Source organism: Palaemon carinicauda, chromosome 37 (genome assembly GCF_036898095.1).
Source record: "Palaemon carinicauda isolate YSFRI2023 chromosome 37, ASM3689809v2, whole genome shotgun sequence".
NCBI classification, from domain to species: domain Eukaryota; kingdom Metazoa; phylum Arthropoda; class Malacostraca; order Decapoda; family Palaemonidae; genus Palaemon; species Palaemon carinicauda.
The window spans coordinates 70,244,648-70,259,647 of NC_090761.1; the positions used below are offsets into that span (position 1 = coordinate 70,244,648).

General features: G+C 32.4%; 1 protein-coding gene across 5 annotated transcripts in view; it reads right to left on the reverse strand.

The window, feature by feature from the left end:
- The window catches only part of Blimp-1 (PR domain zinc finger protein 1), a 40,397-nt gene that overhangs the window by 25,200 nt on the left and 197 nt on the right, over positions 1-15,000 (reverse strand). For all 5 annotated transcript variants that reach the window (XM_068361401.1, XM_068361399.1, XM_068361400.1 and 2 more), the window contains exon 1: positions 14,822-15,000. This exon is cut by the window's right edge and continues 197 nt beyond it. The gene's annotated coding sequence lies outside the window, so the exon portion shown is untranslated. The remainder of the gene's footprint in view (positions 1-14,821) is intronic.

The following is a 15,000-nucleotide window of genomic DNA, read 5'->3' on the forward strand; positions in this document are numbered from 1 at the left end:
CCAGTGACGAAAAGGAAATAAATCAAAATTGAAGTAATGAACAGTTAAAATGAAATATTTTAAGAACAATAACAACATTAAAATACATCTTTTATATATACACTATAAAAATGACTTACGTCAGCCTGTTCAACATAAAAATATTATCAGTATTACATAATAAACATATTTTAAGAAATGTTATAATATACGCCAAGTCTTGTTACGATTGTCGTTTGAGACTTCAAGCTACGCATATTTGTTCTCTGCTGTTAAAAAATAGATATACTCATTTTTACGAAAGTGTCGGTTTATAAGCTGAGATTGAAATATTAAAACACTAATCATCCATCGATTTAATTGTAACTATTATCATTAGTATTATATAATTAATAAATTTCAAGAGACGATGATATATAATCATATTTTACGATGAGATTAAATTAAAGAGCTAATTACTCACTGTTTTGATTATAACTATTATCATAAGTATTATCTAAAGAAGAAATTTCCCGAGACGATGTTATAATATCCGTCAAATCGCTTCATGACTTATGGAACGCCCCCCATCAAAACATGACTGCTCAGCGTGGAATCTCTCTCTCTCTCTCTCTCTCTCTCTCTCTCTCCTCTCTCTCCTCTCTCTCCTCTCTCTCTCTCTCTAACGACGACAAGTGGCGGAAAAAATTACCGTTAATTCTCGCAAACGTAGTAATTTCTCCACGTTGGAAAACGACGCTAACTACACGTATACAATCCTTACATCGGCTCTCCGTTGCGTGAGATGGACACTCCAAACATCTAGGAATTTGCTCAATGTGGTTTTATTAAGATACTAGTGTACGCGACCCGTGAATAAATGGTGGCTAAATTTTCACATGATGTGCTTATAAGCACATGCATCCGCCTCTCGCCAGGGTATGGCTACTCCCTCGTCTCCATACCTGAGGGATGAGGAGAGCTGAGTGTAACCGAAATGTGTGTGTGTGTATATATATATATATATACTATATATATATATATATATATATATATATATATATATATATATATATATATATATATATATATATATATATACACACATATATATACACTGTATATATATACAGTATATATATATATATATATATATATATATATATATATATATATATATATATATATATATATATATATATATATATATATATATATATATATATATATATAGAGCCATCAGACACGTTCTCTTTATTATATATGAGAGATCATTAGCAGAACAAATAAGCAAAAGTACATTCAACCTAACACCCTTTTTCTAGCAGGCCCAAATAAAAAATCAAGAAAACAGTGGAAAAGCGAGGCTTCATACTCTAGTTTCTTGAAGTTTTAACTCATCTAAGATAAAAAAATTCTTTATTTAAGCTAAAAGATAATCATAATTGACCTCAGTCATCTTGAGAGTGCAGAGCAAGACCAGCTGGTGTAGGGTCATTGACCTATATGGGACCCGAGCTCCCAGCAGGCGAGGCGGTAGTACTTTTCCAGCACACCGTCATTGCGTTCACAGTTCTGAGCTGTTGTGAAACCTTTGGCGTAGTTTGAGATCTATTTATAGATTGGTTTGAGAGGTGTTTAGGTGAATTTGTAAGGTAGAGAGATAGATAGAGGGGGTGTATTGATAATTTGATCTATATCAAGATATATATTTACCTTCAAGGCAAATGAGAATCATATAAAAGATATTGATATATATATATATATATATATATATATATATATATATATATATATATATATATATATATAACCTTAATAATCAACACATATTTACCTTCGATTAAAGGCAATTTTAAAATCATATAAAACAAAATTACACACACACAAACACACACACACACACACGTATATATATATATATATATAATATATATATATATATATATATATATATATATATAGAGAGAGAGAGAGAGAGAGAGAGAGAGAGAGAGAGGAGAGAGAGAGAGAGAGAGAGGAGAGAGAGAGAGAGAGAGAGAGAGAGAGAGAGAGAAAACAGTTTTACAAAATAAACGAAACGAACGACCTCAACAAAACACTCAGAGAGCACTTTGGATAACTTATTGCGGAAGCGTTGTAATCTCCAAGTCTTCGGCCACGCCGACCACCAGATATTCGGCTGTTTGGGATTACAAGAGGAAGTCAAGGCTTGAGCATCTCTTCGCATAACAACACAAGACGAGAACTGAAGGTCAAAAGGAGAGGCCGACGGGGGTGGCGAATGATTCAAGTTGCAAAGTTAAGAGTTTGTTTGATATTAGCTTGATTAATTGTAAAGTTATTGGAAGGAATGTTTCATGGTGAAATATCATGTGGAGGTATGTATTTGTGGTATATATAATTTAATGAGACAGTTATTTCCATAGCAATTAATGAATGTAGTAGTAGTAGTAGTAGTAGTAGTAGTAGTAGTAGTAGTAGTAGTAGTAGTAGTATAAAATATATTTGAGGTATACATTTTAATGACAGTTATGTTCACAACAAATGCTGAACATAGTAGTAGTAGTGGTAGAAATAGTAGTAGTGGTAGTAACAGTAGTAGTAGTGACAATAATAATATTAATAATAATAATAATAATATAATAATAACAATAATAATAATAATATCCAGTGTTGATAATAATCCTAAAACTTAGACAAGGCAACTTCAATAATAAAAATGATAATAATAATAATAATAACAACAACAACAACAACAACAACAACAACAACAACCCCAGAGCATCACGGAACACAATCGAAGAGACTCCAAAACTCCTCTGCCGGTCATTCACCTTTCGGCTTACTTTTCTGGACACAGAAAACGGAACAGGGAGAAGAGCGCGCTGGCAAAGGTACTCAAATCTCTCGGACTGCAGGTGACGGATAAAGTTGGAGGTAGAATTGGTTTGGGGAGGGGGGGAGAAAGAGGAGAGAATAATAATAAAGGGGGGAGGGTGGAATTTACTGGTATGTGAGTGTACAATAGAGTTTAAGCCTTTTTTTCCAAGTCTTTGAGTTTTTGGAATTTTGTTGAAATTTCCAAAATTCTGTTATTTAATTACCTTTTTTTTCCGAAATCTATCAATATTTGAGTTTTGAGTTTTTTTTAATTTTGTTGAAGATTTCCAAAATTCTGTTATTTGATTTCCTTTTTTTGAAAAATATCAACATTTGAGTTTTGAGTTTTTTTAATTTTGTTGAAGATTTTCAAAATTCTGTTATTTGATTTCCTTTTTCAAAGTTTTGAATAGATGAGTATACTGTTAAAGTCTTAAAAAATTCTGTTATTTTGGAATAATATAATTTTCCTTGTTTCAAATCACGAAATTGAGTGCATTTGAGGTCTTCATGATTATATGATATCAAACGCTGTGCAGAAATATAAATTTATACATCAACACTTTATATAAAAGAATTTTCCTATTTTTAAAATCAGTATATATATATGTATATATATATATATATATATATATATATATATATATATATATATATATATACTGTATATATATATATATATATATATATATATATATATATATATATATATATATATATATATATATATATATATATATATACACACACATACATATACACATTTATACATCAAGATATATACAAAAACAGATAAACATATTTCCTTACACAAGGAAGACAAACTAAAAGTTTAGATAAACAAGTAAAAAAAAAGGGAAGCTAAAAATAAACAAAACTATTATTAGCCTAAAAAAAAATAGATAATGAAGATAGAAAACCTACAATCAAAACAGCGACAAAAAAGCCTATGGATCTTAAGCCTACCGATGAAAAAAGGGGCCTATTAAGCCTTTCGTAGTAGGCCTATAAACCCCAATTCATAACGGTAGTACGAGAGAATTTACGTTTTTTTTTAAAGACTTAGATGTGAAGCATTCATGGAGTCTGGAATGTGTAAGATTCTAATTATTTACATAAAGAACCAAGTCCCACTTGGAAGGTTGGTGGTGCCAAGAAAAGTATGATTGCCCTGATTAGTAGAGCTTCGCTGATCATCTCCTACGCCTCCTGACGCAAAGAGCCTCTGTTAGATTTCTCCAGCCGTCTCTAACTTGAGCTTTTAAATTAATAATTCTCCATTCATCATATGCTTCACTCTTCACAGTCCTCAGCCATGTAGGCCTGGGTTTTCCAACTCTTCTAGTGTATTTTGGAGACCAGTTGAAAGTTTGGTGAACTAATCTCTTTTTTATATGTATAGATGTATAAAAAACGTGACGTCATTTCACTGCTGATGACGTCATAAAATGCATGATTGTATCATTATACCAAGCAACTTGCAATGACGACATGAGTAATGAAGAACAAGCAATGTCAAGAGCCCGTGACGGGTTTGCCAAGCTTTGCGGCAAAGTATCTCCGATGGGGCGGACAGCTGGGGTCCCCATGAGGATTGGGGGAGGGGGAGGGGGGGGGGAGGCTCAACCCAACCGACCTACGTAACGGGATTAATGGGGTACCCCAACCCCCATCTTTTCCATAGCTTCATCTCGATCACCATCTCTCTTAGACATTTCCTCTCTATGGTAATCAGCCTATGTCATGAGCAGGTTAAGATCTCTCTCTCTCTCTCTCTCTCTCTCTCTCTCTCTCTCTCTCTCTCTCTCTCTGTCTCTCTCTCTCTCTTTATCACCTTACTCTCCATCAGGAAATCACTTGCTCTTCTCTTCCCGCGTGACAGGTGTTGAAGGGGCATGAGAGAGAGAGAGAGAGAGAGAGAGAGAGAGAGAGAGAGAGAGAGAGAGAGAGAGAGATTAAGGTGAGGGCCAAGGGAAATGATAATGCGTCACTGATCACGAGGTTGGCCGACGAGAACCTGCTCTCTCTCTCTCTCTCTCTCTCTCTCTCTCTCTCTCTCTCTCTCTCTCTCTCTCTCTCTCTCTCTCTCTCTCTCTCTCCAAGTTGCTACGTCTTGTTCCTTAAGTAAGACGTGATGGAAATGCTTAGGTTTGCTGAAAGGGGTATTGATGGAACACCGGTTATGAGAAGATCCAATTGAGAGAGAGATAGATAGATAAAGAGAAAGACTCTCTCTCTCTCTCTCTCTCTCTCTCTCTCTCTCTCTCTCTCTCTCTCTCTCTCTCTCTCTCGTTAAGGCTTCTCTTCGAAGGAAAAGGATATTTAGGTACGAGAGCAGAAACCAATGAGCCTGAACTCGTAGCCACAAGAAATCCTTTCAGGTACCACCCAGAACACCCTTTTCTTTCTCTTTCTTCTTCTTCTTCGCATGTGCCCTGGATACATAAGTCCACACACACAATGTATCCTCAATAATAAGTTAACTGGACGTTAAGGACTGCTTCGTCAATGGCAGGAAAATTAAATTATCTACTCTTATTTGCAAGGTACTAATTGCCGTACACTAACGTCTCCTTAGCTCCCCCTGAAATGTACCGGAACTAAGGAAGCCAACTGTACAAGGTATGTTGAAATAACTATGAGTCTTTATAGTACATATGCACCGACTATATATATATATATATATATATATATATATATATATATATATATATATATATATATATATATATATATACTGTATATATATATATATATATATATATATATATATATATATATATATATATATATATATATCATTTAAGCACATTGTAAAAATTTGTATTTTAGGAAAAATAACTTGAATAGAATAACTGTTTGGCCTAGAAAACTCGTAAGATTCCAGTTCAGTTATAGAACCTGATTTGCAATTTAATGTGACCATCTGTTAAATTAATGATAAGCTTACTATAATGATGAAGGTCATGGAATTATGAATATTAATCTCTACTTGTTGTTCAATGACGATATGCAAATAAAGAGGATTAATACAATTCAGTTTATCTAAATCTTCCATTTCTATACAAAGAAACCAAAAACTCACACGAAATGCATTCAGGCGTTACTATGGAGAAACCAATTTCTGATAGGCTTACGGGAAAGCAATCAAACACACACACACACACACATAACGGTATCTCATAGCCTGGAGGTCGAGCCATGTACCGTAAACATGGCCTAAGGCGACTTCCCTTCCTCGGTATCACTCCAAGCCCCCTACCGTCCCCTCCCTCCCTCCAGTTTCTTTCCAGCGCCTCTTTTTTTAGGCCCATTTATCTCCATCTACCCTCCTCTCTACCCATACCCATTTAACCCTCTTACAGACCGGCGGCGGAGAGTCGGAGGTCGACTGCTAAAGATGTGGATTAATTGCAGAGACTGGATGTTTTCTTTAGATGGGTTCCAGTATAGTGACTGGAATCCAGAGACGCTGGAAAACTTGTAATTGGGATCCAGAGACGCTGGAAAACTTTTAATTTGGATCCAGAGACGCTGGAAAACTTATAATTGGGACCAAGAGACGCTGGAAAACTTGTAATTGGGATCCAGAGACGCTGGAAAACTTGTAATTGGGATCCATGGACGCTGGAAAACTTGTAACTGGGATCCAGAGACGCTGGAAAACCTGTAACTGGGATCCAGAGACGCTGGAAAACTTATAATTGGGATCCAGAAACGTTGGAAAACTTATAACTGGAATCCAGTGACGCTGGAAAACTTATAATTGGGATCCAGAGACGTTGGAAAACTTGTAACTGGGATCCAGAGACGATGGAACACTTGTAACTGGGATCCGGAGACGCTGGAAAACTTGTATTGGGATCCAGAGACGGTGAACAACTTGTAACTGGAATCCAGAGACGCTGGAAAACTTGTAAACTTGTAACTGGGATCCAGAGACAATGGAAAACTCATAATTTTGGATTACAGCATTTACGAGTTACGACAGTTCTCCTTTAACTGGTAACTGTAAGTGCAAACTTACTCTGGAAAACTTGTAGTTATGAATTAGAGCATTTACGAGTTACGACAGTTCTCCCTTAACTGGTAACTGTAGGTGCATATATATACATATATATATATATATATATATATATATATATATATATATATATATATATGTATATATATGTGTGTGTGTGTGTGTGTGTGTATGTGTGTGGGCGGAACCAACTAAATCGCTGCTAAAGTCGTGGGCAAGGCTTACCTCAAAAGAAGGGGACAGGTGGTTGAACTTTGAGGGGTCGAACCTGTAACTGACGTTTTAAACCTTCTTCTCCTTCTTCTTATTTCAAGATCTAGCTGACGCCTTCAATCCTTCACCCCCCTTTCCTTCTCTTCCCCCCCCCTTTCTGGGGGGGGGGGGTCAAACTCCCCTTCGGAAAGGTGAGAAAAGAAGAGAAGAAAGGAAAAAAAAAAAATCTTATGCCCATACCAACCACTTAATGGGCTGTTCTTCTAGTCACGACTCTTGGAGGAGGAGGAGGAGGAGGAGGAGGAGGATATGGAAGAGGAGTAGGATACCACAAGATGGTTTCAAGGTGATTAACCACGAGGATTCCCAGATGTATTACTAAAGGGGATATGAATTATTCATAATTACAGAATGGGAGGAATAAATATAAATGAATTAGAGCAAACGAGGAGTTAATTAGTTATTCTGAATAGTTTTATATTTTATAATGTTTTAATAACTGATAATGATGAAATAAATAAAACACTGGAATGAATACATTTGAATTTTTTATATGTTATAATAACTGATAATAATAAAGTATATGAAACGAAGGAATCGACAATTTAAAAAAGAATAGTTGAGGTTAGTTTTTGTAAATAACATGATGATGATTTTCTTAACAATGGGTAATTTTAACGATACTTTATCGCGCGCTATTAATAAACCCTTTATTACCTAATTAAGAATATCAAGATGAAACAATGATGTAAACAGAGATGCAAAAATAAAAAGGAGAAATATGAATATATCTGAAAGTGTAGAGGAGAATGTATCTAGAATAAGAAAGTAGAATGAGACAAAAGAATAGTAAAATTCAAAACAAGAAAGTTGAATGAGACAAAAGAATAGTAAAATTTAAAACAAGAAAGTTGAATGAGACAAGAGAATAGTAAAATTCAAAACAAGAAAACAGAATTGGACAATAAAATAGTAAAATTCAAAACAAGAAAGTTGAATGAGACAAAAGAATAGTAAAATTTAAAACAAGAAAGTTGAATGAGACAAGAGAATAGTAAAATTCAAAACAAGAAAACAGAATTGGACAATAAAATAGTAAAATTTAAAACAAGAAAGTTGAATGAGACAAAAGAATAGTAAAATTTAAAACAAGAAAGTTGAATGAGACAAGAGAATAGTAAAATTCAAAACAAGAAAACAGAATTGGACAATAAAATAGTAAAATTTAAAACAAGAAAGTTGAATGAGACAAGAGAATAGTAAAATTCAAAACAAGAAAACAGAATTGGACAATAAAATAGTAAAATTTAAAACAAGAAAGTTGAATGAGACAAGAGAATAGTAAAATATAAAACAAAAACGTTACATGAGATAAGAGAATAGTAAAATTTTAATATAAGAAAAAAATTGACTGAGACAAGAGAATAGTGAAAAAAAGAGAGAAAAAGGATGAGAATGAAAGAGAATCTGACCACATCTCTCTTAAGAGGCGTTTACCGTAAAATGAACCGTACAGAGCGGAGCACCCGAAGTCTCAACCTGACCTCAGGTCAATGAACTGCGGACAAAAACTGATCGAAAGGAAAGGGCAGGGGGGAAGTGGAGGAGAGGAGAGGGGGGAGAGACGGGGGGGGGGGGGTTACTATGGGTAGAGGATGAACTTGGGATGAAGAGAAAAGGCGGCTCAATCTCTTTGAAATGATGAGCAGTTGAATCAGTAGAACTTCAAAAAGTTCAAACTCGCAGCAAATGTTTTCATGTTGAACAGGCTTGCATAAGTCCTTTTATAGTTTATAAATCCAAATATCTGTTTTAATGTTGTTAATATTTTCAAAATATTTTATTTTAATATTCATTACTTCTTATATCGTCTATTTATTTCCTTATTTCCTTTCCTCACTGGGCTATTTTTCCCTGTTGGAGCCCTTGGGCTTATGGCAGATTCATGAACTTGGGACTTGAAGCTGGGTAGAAAATATCATGGGAAATACAAAAGATTATTCTTATTACTGTTATTATTATTATCATTATTACTAGCTAAGCTACAACCCTAGTTGGAAAAGCAAGATGTTATTAGCCCAAGGGCTCCAATAGGGAAAAATAGCCCGGTGAGGAAAGGTAATAAACTATACATTATTATCATTATTACTAGCTAAGCTACAACCCTACTTGGAAAAGCAAGATGCTATAAGCCCTAGGGCTCCAACAGGGAAAACTAGCCCGGTGAGGAAAGGAAATAAGGAAATAAATAAACGATATAAGAAGTGATGAAAAATTAAAACAAAATATTATAAAAACATTATCACCATTAAAACAGATATTTGATATATAAACTATAAAAGGACTTATGTAAGCCTGTTCAACATGAAACATAAAAAGTATAATGCCACATATACCTTCTTGAGTTATATATCTCTTTAACATCGTGAGAATAGCATTAGGGTCAAATTACATAGAAATTAATAAGAGAAACATCTATATTGAATCCTAACTATACAGGCATAAGAAATAAAAACCCTTAAGTTGTATATTAATATTGTTTTAAAGAAGGTGCTCGTTTTTGTCAACAGGGATAAGCATATGTACAAGACTTCTCTTTATAATTCTATCTCTATAATTCAACATTATAAGACATTCTTCAATTATAACTTTGGAACATGGACTTATAAATATGATTTTAATATTTATCAATATTTATTAACTTTGAAACATGGACTTATAAATATGATTTTAATATTTATCAATATTTATCAACTTTGAACATGGACTTATGAATATGATTTTAATATTTATCCATATTTATCAACTTTGAAACATGGACTTATAAATATGATTTTAATATTTATCAATATTAACTTTAAAACACGGACTTATAAATATGATATTAATACTTATCAAGGTACACGATGCAGTGGAATAGAATTATACGATACAAATAGGCTAAATTAGTATGAATATTATAGGCAAAATGTTATTTTCCCAATTTAAATAATAATAATAATAGTAATAATAATAAAAATAATAATCAATTTACGCAATTACTTTAAATTCAATTTAATAACCACGAACCCGAAATACAATTATTCACACGTAAATAAATCCCAATTTGCTAAAGATATAAAACAGAAATTTCTAATTAAAATCGCAGTTTGAATTCGTTCACGATCGGCTATCCAATTAAACTTCCCATCGAAGACAGAAATCGTCCGAACTGTCGGGACGCGGCTTCGGAGACGCCCGAGCAAAAGAGGAATTCTACGGGTTCGGACAGTTGGAAAAAAAGGGAGAGGTCGTTTGCAGGTGCTCTAGACAAAGCGGTAACGGGATGTCTCCTTTGTTTTGGGCTGTACCACAAATAGCTGATAGTTGAAAAGGAATTAACTTTGAAATATTTTTTTTGTAATGAAAAGCATTTGTCTACAATTCATTGTGAACTTTCATATATTTTCTATATATAGTCTATAATCTTATATGTGTAAAGTGAATATTTTTATGATACTATAAAAGTAAGGTCAGTTGAAAAGGAATTAACTTTTAATATTTTTTTGTAATGAAAAGCATTTGTTTACAATTCATTGTGAACTTTCATATATTTTCTATATATAGTCTATAATCTTATATGTGTAAAGTGAATATTTTTATGATACTATAAAAGTAAGGTCAGTTGAAAAGGAATTAACTTTGAAATATTTTTTTTGTAATGAAAAGCATTTGCCTACAATTCATTGTAAATTTTTATGTTTTCTATATATAGCTTTTAATCTTATATATGTAAAGTGAATATTTATAGAACATTTTAAAAGTCAAACGGTATTTCATTTATATAATATAGATGTAAGAGGAGCAAGTACTCACAAATATTTTGTTTTTTAATATTTATAAAATATAAAAGTAAATTGATATTTTATTTATACAATATAGAAGTAAGGAGAACAAGTACTCACAAAATATATTGAATATCTATAAAATACTATAAAAGTAAATTGATATTTTATTCATATAATATAGACGTAATGGGAGAAAGTATTAAAAAAGAGGGGTATGGATTGAAAGAACATTTCTATCAGTTATACATATATATGGCCTATAATATTATATACGTAAAGTGAATATTTATAAAATATAAATTATAGAAGTAAATTGATATCTTATTTATATAATATAGAAGTAAAGGGAGCAAGTATAAAAAAACATGTGGATTGAAAGAATATTTCTATCAATTATACATATCTTTTAATACAAAGAAAGACAAAATAATGGAAGAGAAAGAGAATAATAAATAAAAAGTCAAAATTCAGAACCAAAATAAACGAAAGACTAAGAGATTAATAAAAAAGTATGATAGGATAGTAACAAATATTCTCCAACCCCAAATGTAATCCATCGAATTACGTACAGATCCTACCATTGCGATTCGATTTTTCAACCACAATGATTCGCGTTCCTTAATGGAAACATCGGGTAAACTGAACTATAACCTGTGGGAATAGAGCGATATTCTCTGGGACGTGGCAACACCCTGTTGTGACCTTCAGCAGAGGTCAGGCAGGAAGATGTATGTGGCGAAGGATGAGAATGAGAGACAAAACTGAGGAATTGGTGAGGAATTAAAGTCGAGACAAATGGATCGTCTTAAATCGATTGTTTTGAAGTTGTTAATTAAAAAAAAAAATTGTAATTGGATCTAAAAATTATTGCTTTAAAACTTGTTTATTTGTAAAAAAAAATATTAATCAGATGCAAAAAGTACAAATAAAACATTATTTAAAACGACTTGTGTTTTTGTGAACACATTTGTAATCGGCTTTAAAACGTAAAAAAATAAAGTATATATGCAACTTTACTCACATAAATAACCAGGACAAAAATAATAAAAAAACACTAAATCAAATTTTTGACGTCAGTGATAATTAAAAAAAGCTACCCACACAAAAATAAAAAAAAATCCAGAAATTTCAAGGTTAGCCCCAGCAGTGACACAATCCTCATCGTAAAATATCCATTTAAGGAAACAATCCAACATATTTTTGTTTTAGAATCCATTCCTGAGCTGACTTCTAGCTCTGATGGCATCCTGGGGTCAAGCAAGAGACTGGCTACACCAGTATATCAGGTTTGAAAAATCTTGTCATGAAGTTCACAGGAGAAACATTATTAAAGCAAATGAAGTTGACGGTATAAGAGACTCTTTTGTACAATCAAAGAAAAGAGATTATTTGAAATATTACTTGCAAAGGAAGTCGATGGCAGAAGAGATTCTTTTTCACAATCAAAGAAGAGATTATTTGAAATATTACTTGAAAATGAAGTCGATGGCAAAAGAGACTTTTGTACAATCAAAGAAAAGATTTAAAAATAAATATTAATTGCAAATGAAGTCGATGGCAGAAGAGACTCTTTTGTACAATAAAAAAAATAAACAGGAGAAACATTATTAAAGCAAATGATTTCGACGATATAAGACTCTTTTTTACAATCAAAGTAAAAAGGCAGGATTAAAAATTATTATAGCAAATGAAGTCGACGATATAAGAGACTCTTTCGTACAATCAAAGAAAAGAGATTTTTAAAACTATTACTTGCAAATGAAGTCGACAGTATAAGAGACTCTTTCGTACAATCAAAGAAAAGAGATTTTTAAAACTATTACTTGCAAATGAAGTCGACAGTATAAGAGACTCTTTCGTACAATAAAAAAAAATTGTTTTAAAATACTAGATTTGATGTAACCACACCTGGCAAGGGTCAGTTACGTAACATGAACTTTCTGGATGTGAACTTGTGGCCAGGCGAGCGAGCTCCTACCACGTGTTAAGGATTTCCACGAGAGAGAAGGACATTTTATAGCTGGGTGAAATAACCTTTTACATAAGCACATCCTAAAATAACAAATAACAAGAACAACGACAACGTCTCATCACGAAACTTAACTCTTATGGATAGCTATCTATTGTACAGAAACGAGCATTCTCTAGGCGGGTAAATTACCCTTTACAGAGGCATATCCTAAACAAATAATAACAACAATAACACCATCTAGGCAGATAATAATAACTGCACTATCCTCATCATGAAAATCCACCTCCAGCGTCATATCCTAAAATAACAAATAATAACACTATCTAGCGTCATATCCTAAAATAACAAATAATAACAACAATAACACTATCTAGGCAGATAATAACAACAATAACACTTTTCAGGCAGATAATAACAACTGCACTATCACCATGAAAATCTACCTCTAATAGAGAACTATCTAGCTTCTCATATGCACGGGGTCACTCCAGCTAAAAAATCGAATTTTGAACTTCCTGCATAACTAGCACTCTACCTTGCGCAATCACTGGGCATATCAAGATATGCCCTTAGTACCCATTACACAAGGTCTCTTGACAGTGGGCGCGTAGTGTGAACGACGCGAGGCAGGTCATGCAGAGGTCAAAAAGGGGGGAGGGGAGGTGGGTAGAGTGAGTGCGCGCAAGGTGGAGGAATTGAGGAGGTAGTTGAGGAGAAGGAAAAGATTTTAAACTCGGGAGAGGAATGAAGATGAAGGTATTGAACGTAAAGTTTATAAATTAGGTGTTTAACCTTAAATTGCATATGTGTAACGTTCCCCATAAGTTTGGATGTGTAGTTGCTAACACCTGAAGATTGCTGACACATGCGCGTGTGTGTGTGTGTATATATGTATATATATATATATATATATATATATATATATATATATATATATATATATATATATATATATACACACACACATATATATATATACACACACATATATATATATATATATATATATATATATATATATATATATATATATATATATATATATATATATATATATATATTAGTTTACACTCCAATAAATGTCAACTTTTTTCGAAAATCATTAAAATTCAAACGCTATATGCAAGACATATGAATTGAGTATGTGCGTATATATACAGTAAAGTGTATATGTATTTGCAACAAAAAAACAATTTCACTATGTACCCAAAAGCGATAATAGAAAAATTATAACATAATGCCACTAAACTAAAGTGTAATAAACATGACGAAAGGAAAAATATAAACAAATTATTTCTGAATGAAATTTTCTGCGCTATATATTAAAAAAACCAGATATTTCATTATTGATTTTTGGATTTTTTTAACGAATTTGAAAATTGTTAATACGGAAAAAGTTAATATATTTGGCACTAGTTTTCTCAAAATAGGAAAATACTATCGATACAGAAAATAATTTAAACGATATTCGAATAAGGCAGATGATTTATTAATGATTATTGAATTTTTTAAAATGAATTTGAAAATTGTTAATACGGAAAAAGTTAATATATTTGGCACTAGTTTTCTCAAAACAGGAAAATACTATTGATATAAAAAAATAATTCAATCGATATTTGAATAGATAAATTTTGCAATAGATATAAGACGAAAGAAGATGAATCAAAGATGAAAATACACGAGACACAAGTGACATCACATCATTAACTGTTATTTGCTAAGCTACAAGCCTAGTTGGAAAAGCAGGATGCTATAAGCCCAAGGGCTCCAACAGGGAAATTATCCCATTGAGAAGAGGAAATAAGGAAAAACTAGAAGAGAAGTTTAAGAAAAATAATAACATTAAAATAAAAATCTATTATATATAAACTATAAGAATTTGAAAATAACAAGAGGAAGAGAAAAAAAGATAGAATAATATACAAGTGAAAAAGAGGCACTTACCAATAAACAACCGAATAATGTTGTACGAAGCTATAGAATCCACATGACGAAAATATCCATTCGTAAGTAAGGGAATCCTCAAGTAAAGCACTGCACAAGTAAAGAGACACTTTTTTTTTGGCACTTATGGCTTCACTTATAGTCACAGAACACTTCCTTCTCTATCCAGTGTTACATAT